Below are 8,615 nucleotides of genomic sequence, written 5' to 3' on the forward strand. Positions count from 1 at the left end.
TTTAAAGGTTATTTCACAACATTAGTGAATAATTTAGCTGAATGTAGGTCAGAGTGAGAGAATCTTTGATGTCATAAACTGGCTGAAAGAAATTCTAAATTTCAGAGTTATGAAGCATTAACAATGAAAGAAATATGCAAACTTTTGAGTCAGCAGCCCTACATGCAGTGAGAATTCAATCAGTTTGACAAAAGTTATAATTTTCCTATACTGAAAATGTTTTTCCAATAGGTCCTTACCCTGCTCACAAAATTAGCTCTTCTTATCCGGTGCTACTTTCTATTAATTTTTTCTTTATGCATGCCACAAGCCTTCTGCTCTCCCCTGTTGGAATTGAATGATTCCCACATGTCTCGTGTAAATCATCATGTGTAACTTTTCCACTAATAGGAACATGACATATGTGATACATGTGACTCCCTCTATACATCTCTTTCAAACTATCACTTTAAACTCTGGCAACAGACATAAGCACCAGAGGAAAGTTGGAAGGAAGAGTGAGAAGAGAGAAGTACCTATTGGAAATACATTTTCTGTATAGGAAAATTATAATTTCCAATATGATACTTCCCTCCACTCACAAGATTAGCTAAAATCCCACATTGATTAGGTGGCAGGACCTGTGAGAGGGAATGATAGAAGTACCTCCTGAAAGCATTCAAAGGATACCACTGAAAATGAGAGTCAGATCTGAAGACCTGTTAAGAGGAACCACACCATTTCTGAAATAGGTAAAATTTTCACCCATCTGTAGTTAAGAGCAGAAAAAAAAAGGGCACATCCAAGTGGGAGAGAACTGTGGGAAGATAGTATTCTTAACCATGTAAAAGTATATGTAACTTAATCCCACAAAGTATAAAAGGGGTTAAAATAAAGGATGTGCCTCTAGAATGGCTTGGGTGTGATGGACTGTACTCTGTAAGTCAATTACATTCAAAATCCATTATGCTGGGAACCCATATCTATGTGGGGGGAAGGATGAGGATCATACAATCTGTATCTCAACTTCAAGAAACAAAATGGGTGGAACCTAGAATCACTTTGACTCCTTGACTCCTGAGCATAACACGTTAGCTGTGATCTGTTTATCCGCAGACCCGACATTCAGTATCAAAAGAATGTCTCTATCATATAAATCATCTTATTTTATAGGTATTGTTGCTTTTGGGGATAGCAAAAAGGACAGAACCAGAACAATTTCCTGTACATCCACTGTGACTCACAACACATAAAGGGTACGAATGAGGGGGCATGTTGATTGGTTCTACTCTAAATTCAAAACCCAGCCACATGGTACCAACATCCACATGGGGATATAATGAGAGCTCCCAATTGAAGGAGTGAACTGCAGCCTAATGTCTCACTTAGTTGTGAATATATATTACATACTAATGGATAGTACATCATCTATACCCACAGAACACCACTGCCTTAATCTGTACCAAGTGGAACCCATTCAGAAGGATGCCTCCACAGTCGACCACCCCAGTAGCTTTGAACTGGAAAATGGTAAGGACTCACATACTCCACTAGAAGAAAGAGGGAGATGATAATGTGGTGGAGAGTCCAGAGGAACATCATCACTTGAGGCAGTGCAATAGACAACCAACAAACCCTATTCTGAAAAGCAGACCATACAGATTTAGTTATTCCAAGGCATAGCAAGGATAGGCAGCTATCCTCTTATGCTTTACTCATGCGTTCCAGACAAGTTCATGAAACAATTACATTATGAAGTTATTCACCTGCAGTGAACATTACAAAACCACAGAAGATAAAGTACAAGTCAACATAGCTGTACAGTTCAGATTTCAAGTTAAAGAATACCTAGTTAGGCACCAATCACCACAGAGTGGGACCAATATAATGGCTACAGGAGGAAGATGAAAACCTGATGAAAAAGAAATTGTGAGATGGTGTAAATAGTGGGAGATGAATGTATTAGGTGTAGCCCACATGTTTGACTGAAGGATTTACTCCAGTGTCTGACAAAGACGAGATGCAAAAGAAAAGGAGAGGTGTAAAATTTGAAGAGAAAATGCCTGGATCAAATTCTGGTAAGAAGAAAACAAGCAGGAATAAACTAACTGAATCAAAAATAGAACCAAATTAGTGGGTGTAGAATGGGAAAGAACCCAAAAAGAGGAAGGCTGCCAATGGATAAAGAGCTGGTACCACAGAAGGAAGCCACCCATCAATATAACAATGAACAGTATGGACTGGATGCAGAAGTCTTATCTGGATCAAGACAAGGGTAGAGATGAGAAACAGAAGAAAGTTAAATAGACAAAAATGAGAAATTACCCTCCTTGGCTGCTAAGGTCTTTGAAAGGAAGGAATGATCCAGATAAAGATAGGTAGGGTGGTAAAGCATTCATGAAATGTCAATGGCAAACAAATTGGATCTTCAACACCCACAAGCTAAGAAGAAAAGGAAATATGTTTTAAGGTAGAGATGAAATATGAAAAACAAAGAAAGTAGTTCAAATGGAGGTAAAGTCAGTAAATGGAGAGCCACATTAATATCCCAGTCTGGAAGAGTAGGCCCTTTGTATACTCAATGAATTTTTCCCAGGGCTTGAAATCAGGGCAGAGGAACCTGACAATGGTAGTTTCACCAGAGGAATGTCATCTCACACTGATAACCTTAAAGCATGTGCTGTGTGAGCCATCAAAGACATGGTGTGTGTGTGTGGTGTTTATCTGTTCAAAGTGCACATAGAATTTATTGGTTCAGGCAGAGTTTATGGGCTGATCTCCAATATATGTACTAGCACCTAACCAACCAGCATTGTTAAGGCTCAGCAGGACAAGTAACCTGACCATGAACTGTACCTCCTGCTCAGCTAGTACAGTTAGGGTAATGAACTTATTTGCTTTACTCACCTCTGACATTGGTGTTAGAGCCCTTGATAAGGTCTTGTAAAAGACTAAAGCTCCACAGGGCTGGGTCCACATTAATTATGTTTACTGCTCCACTAGTGTTCCACCACAAAAATGACTCATCAGCATCAAGACTGTACCAGCCCAAGGTGTATGAAATTGACTCCAGGCCTACCCTTTGATGGCTTTTGTGATTGTAAATGTACTGCTGGGGGCCCACAGCCTCAATGCTTTGAACATTTGAACCATTATTATTCCTTTGATATGACAGAGTATGGAAAAACAGGCCTTAATTTTGAATAGAGTTAAAAACTACTGCACAAGTGGTGTGTACCTCACTGGCAGTCTACAATTATAAACCCTCACACAGCCAAATAGCCAGGTTGATGGTGCTGTTCCAGCAGAAACAACAAATGATGAGTTTGTGATGCATATTGCTGACATTTATTTGAAGTATCATCTGCCATACATGGAAAACAAGAAACTTGTGCAAGCATGGAAGTCAAATGCAATGCAGCTCTGACAAAATCAAATCAATTTCACTGTGTGGTGTGCCACAACAGTTGGTGTGTTAACCAGTAAATACCTGACAGCTTTGGCAAGGTTCACACAAGCTCTTTACACATTTCATGTTTACTGTCAGTTCAAATAGATTCTAGAAAGGATTTAGGTCCTTCTACCTCCAACTAGAACATGGAAAGCATTTTACAATCCATTCAGCCACAGAGCCTGTAAGCATTTCTGCAGTGAGTTTGATATTTTTCCATACATTGACTGGCAATTACAACAATGAGATATTCATAGTGACAAAAATTTAGAAGCTGGGTGTTAATACTGATATTAATTCATTAGTATTAGTCCCACCCCCAAACACAGCAGGAGATACATGTGAAAATGACATTGACATGCTGCTGGGAGTCAAAAAACAGTTCCATCTGGATCAACAAGCATCCAGGCAGCCTCTTCTGCAGAACAGCAGGAAAGAGCATGGCAGCACAATGATGAAAAACAGGGCTCATTATTGGTGGCATTGCAGCCAGACTAGCAGCACTTTGGCTTCTTTGTATGTGAAGACAACCAACCTTGGGCAACCACATAAAACATCCCACTGACTGCAATGACCAAGATCAACAGATTTTTTTGCAAGCCAGCCAGCTGTTTTGGCAAAGAAAATTAGAAGCCATAAATCTGTTTCCTATGATACCAGAATGCAGCTGCAACTTTTCCAGCTAGTCTTTTCAGAATCTGGCCAACTGACTGGTGATTTTTACCCACTCCTTCATGCCATTTTTGTCTATAGTGTAGGCCTAGGTGTAAGTGTGGTGCCTCCCCTTGAGAGTGTAAGCACCAGAGTTGATATGATAAATCTCAGCACAGTCAGGATGCTTGTAATTGTAATCCCCTGCTTTTCAAATAGTGTCCAGAGATCTTGAGCAAGTGTGGTATCTTCATTGAGGACTCAGTTGATTGGTTCCTTTATCAGGTTGATTTAGGAGCTAAATTCCTCTCAGTTAGTGGAGACAGCCTCCAGGCAAGCTATCCTTTTATAGTCTAGACCATGAAGATGCCCTGCTATGCAGCATTGACTGAATTAATCTCCAGCTTCATCTAGCTTTCTTTTTTCAGTGCACTGTGATTATTCATCTAGCTCTGACAATTTGGAATGTTTCTTGGTGAGCTCACTTTTGATAGTCTGCATAGCCTTTTGAAGATCCCAGAGCTCACATAAGAATTGTATTAATTTTGGTATTGGTAATGATGGTTTCCATTTCTTGACTAGTCAAACAGTCCAAGGTCCTGAAGCTCAAAACCCTTAGTGGTTCCTGCATCAATACCTGTCTCTGCCTCCCCAGTTCATTATTGACTGTCTGGAGTGCTGTCACAACTTTGAGGGGTGAAGATGGAGCTTCTCTGGACCAGACTACAAACCTTAGTTAATTGCAAATAGCATTAGCCCTGCCACCCCAAATAGCTGTTTTTGACAATGGCTGAGATGTGCCATTTCAGCTGTTAATAATATCAAGCTCTGGATAGGCCCACAATCACAGTTGCTCATTAAGTTTGTCAAGTATAAACTTGGTGTAGTCACATCCCCTTTTCTATTAGTGTTTCATAGTATTCATTTATGGCTGCTTGAAAGAGTAGCTCCTGTTTCAGTCTATCTTGTGTTGTTGTTCTGATTCTGGTTGCTGTCCCTCTGACATTTACAGCAGTCCCCATATCACCATAGGTGGGATCCTTTATAAAGCTGGAACACTCATCATCCTCTGCTGCATTGTCATCACACTCTGGGGTAAAGTCATCAAAGTCAAAGTTTATCATACTATTATAGTATATTGAATAAAAGCCATAATGGATTCAGTATAAGCAGAGTGCTCCCTCTCAATATGGATGCAAACTCAGCCCATTCTGCAGATTGTTGGATCCTCTTGGGGTCATGGGTGTTAGGCAGGGTGTGATTATTATGAACAACCTGAGCACAATTGACCAAAACCAGAATCTCTTGGTCCACTTTCCTAACCTTTGGGCCCAGAAGGTGATTGTCCCAGGGCCTGCTCAACTAGCCTTCATAGTCTTGCTCATGTCAACAGATGAAAAATGAACCATGGTAAAGAAAACCACAATCAAGCTCTCTGGCAACAAGATAATATCCATTGATGACTCCAACATGTACCACTGCTACAGTGACTTCTGGTAATCTGTGCAGGAGAGCAGGAACCCACATTCCAGGGCATTGATACCAGAACAGCCCATAATACAACCAAGATCAGGGTTGGGGCTAAAAATAAAAATGAGATAACTGCAGTGGACAATGTTTATGACAAATTGCACCACATCCCTCTTGGCTTCGAGGTGTTGGAGACCCATGTGCCATTCTAACAATCTGTGCTGGAGGACAGACTGGAATACGGGCTTACCTTCAATGACTACAGCAGAATCATTAAGATGACAGGCAACTCTGCAGCTTCCTTTTCCACTGAGAATACCTTGCTGGAGTACAACATAGTCACACAGCATCAGCTGGCAAGGATAATCTGCAATGAGTATGTTGGGAACAAAAGTGACATGGTATCAAACATCAACTTAAATGTTCCAATGCACAGCATAAATGGCTTTCTGATGCTGTTTGAATCCCACTGTTGGTGGTGCCCCATAGGCCAGAGACAAAGAAGCCATCTATAACCCAAAGGTCACCAAGATGGAGGTGACCAGTAAGTGTTTGCCCAACAAGCTCTATAGCCAGGGTATGCTTGCATATCAACAATAGATCAAGGACAAAAAGCACTTTTGAAGTGGGCTCATGCAAAAATGCCACCCAGAGGTTCATTTGTTACCAAGTATGCAATGTGGCTTGATGTGGGAACCACAAATGATGACCAGCTACAAGGCAGTGGATGGGTAGAGAATGTGATGGCATCACCATTCAGATGACTTGGCAAGCAGAGGAAGCTGGCACACTGAATCTCTATGTAATCATGGATGCACAGGTGAATATCAAATATGGCCACTTTGTCTCTGCACTCTACTAGAGCCAACTCAGTTTCTCCCCCAAGACCCCCACTGCACTATCATCTCTGATCAGATATGCTGCACATAAATAGTTTTTATTCTTTACCTTCTGAAATGCCACTATTGCAAACATTACAAGCACACTGTGATACTTTATCCTACAATTTAATACAATAACACATATTAGGTTTAGTTCTGTGCATGGAATGGCCACGAGGTCTACATAGTTTATATAGGTGAGTGGCTCCATGACTATCTGTGGGCATTCTACCAACTGTTTGCTGGAGAGCTAACCTTGTATGTATTTGATGCAGGGCAAGATATTTCAAGCCATTGACAAAGAAAACAGACACGCTCTCCTAGTTGGCTTTCTTAGGTCTTCATGCAGAGCAGTCAGAGTCAGTTTGGGTATGCATGCAGAAGTGCAACTTCGTCTTTAAAGACATCAGAAAATAAATTCAGTGTGTTGCCCTATTCCATTGCAAAGATTGAGACAGCTTTGAAGATTGTCTTTGCAAGAATGATGTCATCTGAACAAAATATGAATGGATGGCAATGCAGATGCTACTGACAGAAACAAAGCATGCAAAGGTCCTATTAAAATCTGATCAGCCAACTGCTTTTAAAGTGCTTGCTTTGAGTTAAGCATGTGGGCAGTGATCTTGCTTCTCGCCCAGACCCTAATTTGGGAGTAGCTGGATTGGGCATCTATGATTATATTACAATGGTAACAAGTGGTGTATATATAACTAAAGCTACACACAGTCATTGTATGTTACTAACTCATATATCAAGTGCTTGGAGAAGCAGTCCCATCAGAACTGGGGAATAGGCCAAACAGTGTCTTGGATGAACCATTACAGCTGACCAGCTCGACACCATGTCTCATGATGACACTGAAAAGCTGTATGGCTGCTATCAGGTGTGACTTGGAGATGCAATAACTAGGGCTCTTGGTGGTGCACCAGCACTTTAGTGGGTAGAATGTACTTTCTCATCCCACCCAGAAACTGGCCAAAGCTGGTTTTTGACCATGAAGGAGATCCACTTTTGGGTAAGCACTTAGCATCACCACCTGTAAACTATATCACTACTGTGGAAAATTCCTGTCGTCCTGACCACATCTACGACAATGACTGAGCATTGACAATATGGAGACACATACCCATGTGCAGTAGTTGAATATGTTGGAACAACAGGAGATGGAGAGACTGCCTGCAGTAGATGAGGCATCAGAGAGAATAACATAGCTGTTATTCCAACTGGTGCTGGAACATCTGTCACAAAACACCTTGAAACAATTCCAACTGCTACCAGAAATAATTCCCATTAAAGCACAGTCTACCAGTGGTACCACGGATTGGACACCATGTATTGTCAGTGGTCTATAATGTTCTTGTTTTATTAACAATGTAGCAGGTCCATAGAGACATCCACCCTCCCAGATGCGGGTACTTTAGTCATAAAGATGGCCAGGTGTCCTGGTCACTTATTGTATTAGATTTATCTTTTTTCTTTTCTGTTTTAACTGGGTCAAACTTGTTCTTGAACACCCAGTTTCCTTCATCCTTTTCACTCAAAAACTTGATTTTCAAGATGTACTCACCTTTTAGGGAGCTTGGAAGAGATATATCACTTTCTTGTCTGTCATTCTGGCATCTAAGTCCATGTAGCTGGCCTTAGCTTGTGATACCTGCCAAGTGAGTCTTCTGCCTCAACTTTTTATGTAAAGAAGGCTGCAATGGCACCATTCAAGCTCAAACCTGTATTTGACATCATTAACTATCTCAATCCAATGTTCTTCTAGTGGATGCAGAGAGGGAGGAGTCTGGGTTTCCAAATGACAAATGGCTGCTATGTGGCAGACTTTGGCATTTTTGCAAATATTTCATTGATAAGTCATCCATAGTTGCCATATTGCTGGGGTATGACCTAGCTGAGACATATCTTTAGAAGGGTGGTCAAATGCCCTTTATTTACACAAGAACACTTGGCAATATCTTTCAAGCTCACGCTTTGGTATATTTTACCTTGTTTAAGATCCAAATAGCACCATAGGATAGACAAAGCTAGGTTTCTGACTGAGTCCCAATCACACATTTGCAACAGGGATGAGGTCTGATTGCACCCTTTCTGAGCTAGGTGCAGTGCTGATTGCAGTGCTCATATATGTAACTATTACATGTGGGCAATCATTAACCACTGGCACTAGTTCTGACTTT

The 8,615-nt window shown here is 40.9% G+C and overlaps 1 protein-coding gene across 7 annotated transcripts in view; it reads left to right on the top strand.

Moving 5' to 3' along the window:
* Positions 1-8,615, top strand: part of LOC143230300 (adenylate cyclase type 1-like) — a 128,165-nt gene that overhangs the window by 113,406 nt on the left and 6,144 nt on the right. The gene's annotated exons all lie outside the window — the stretch shown is intronic.

The sequence above is a fragment of the Tachypleus tridentatus genome, chromosome 10 (genome assembly GCF_004210375.1).
Source record: "Tachypleus tridentatus isolate NWPU-2018 chromosome 10, ASM421037v1, whole genome shotgun sequence".
Classification (NCBI taxonomy): domain Eukaryota; kingdom Metazoa; phylum Arthropoda; class Merostomata; order Xiphosura; family Limulidae; genus Tachypleus; species Tachypleus tridentatus.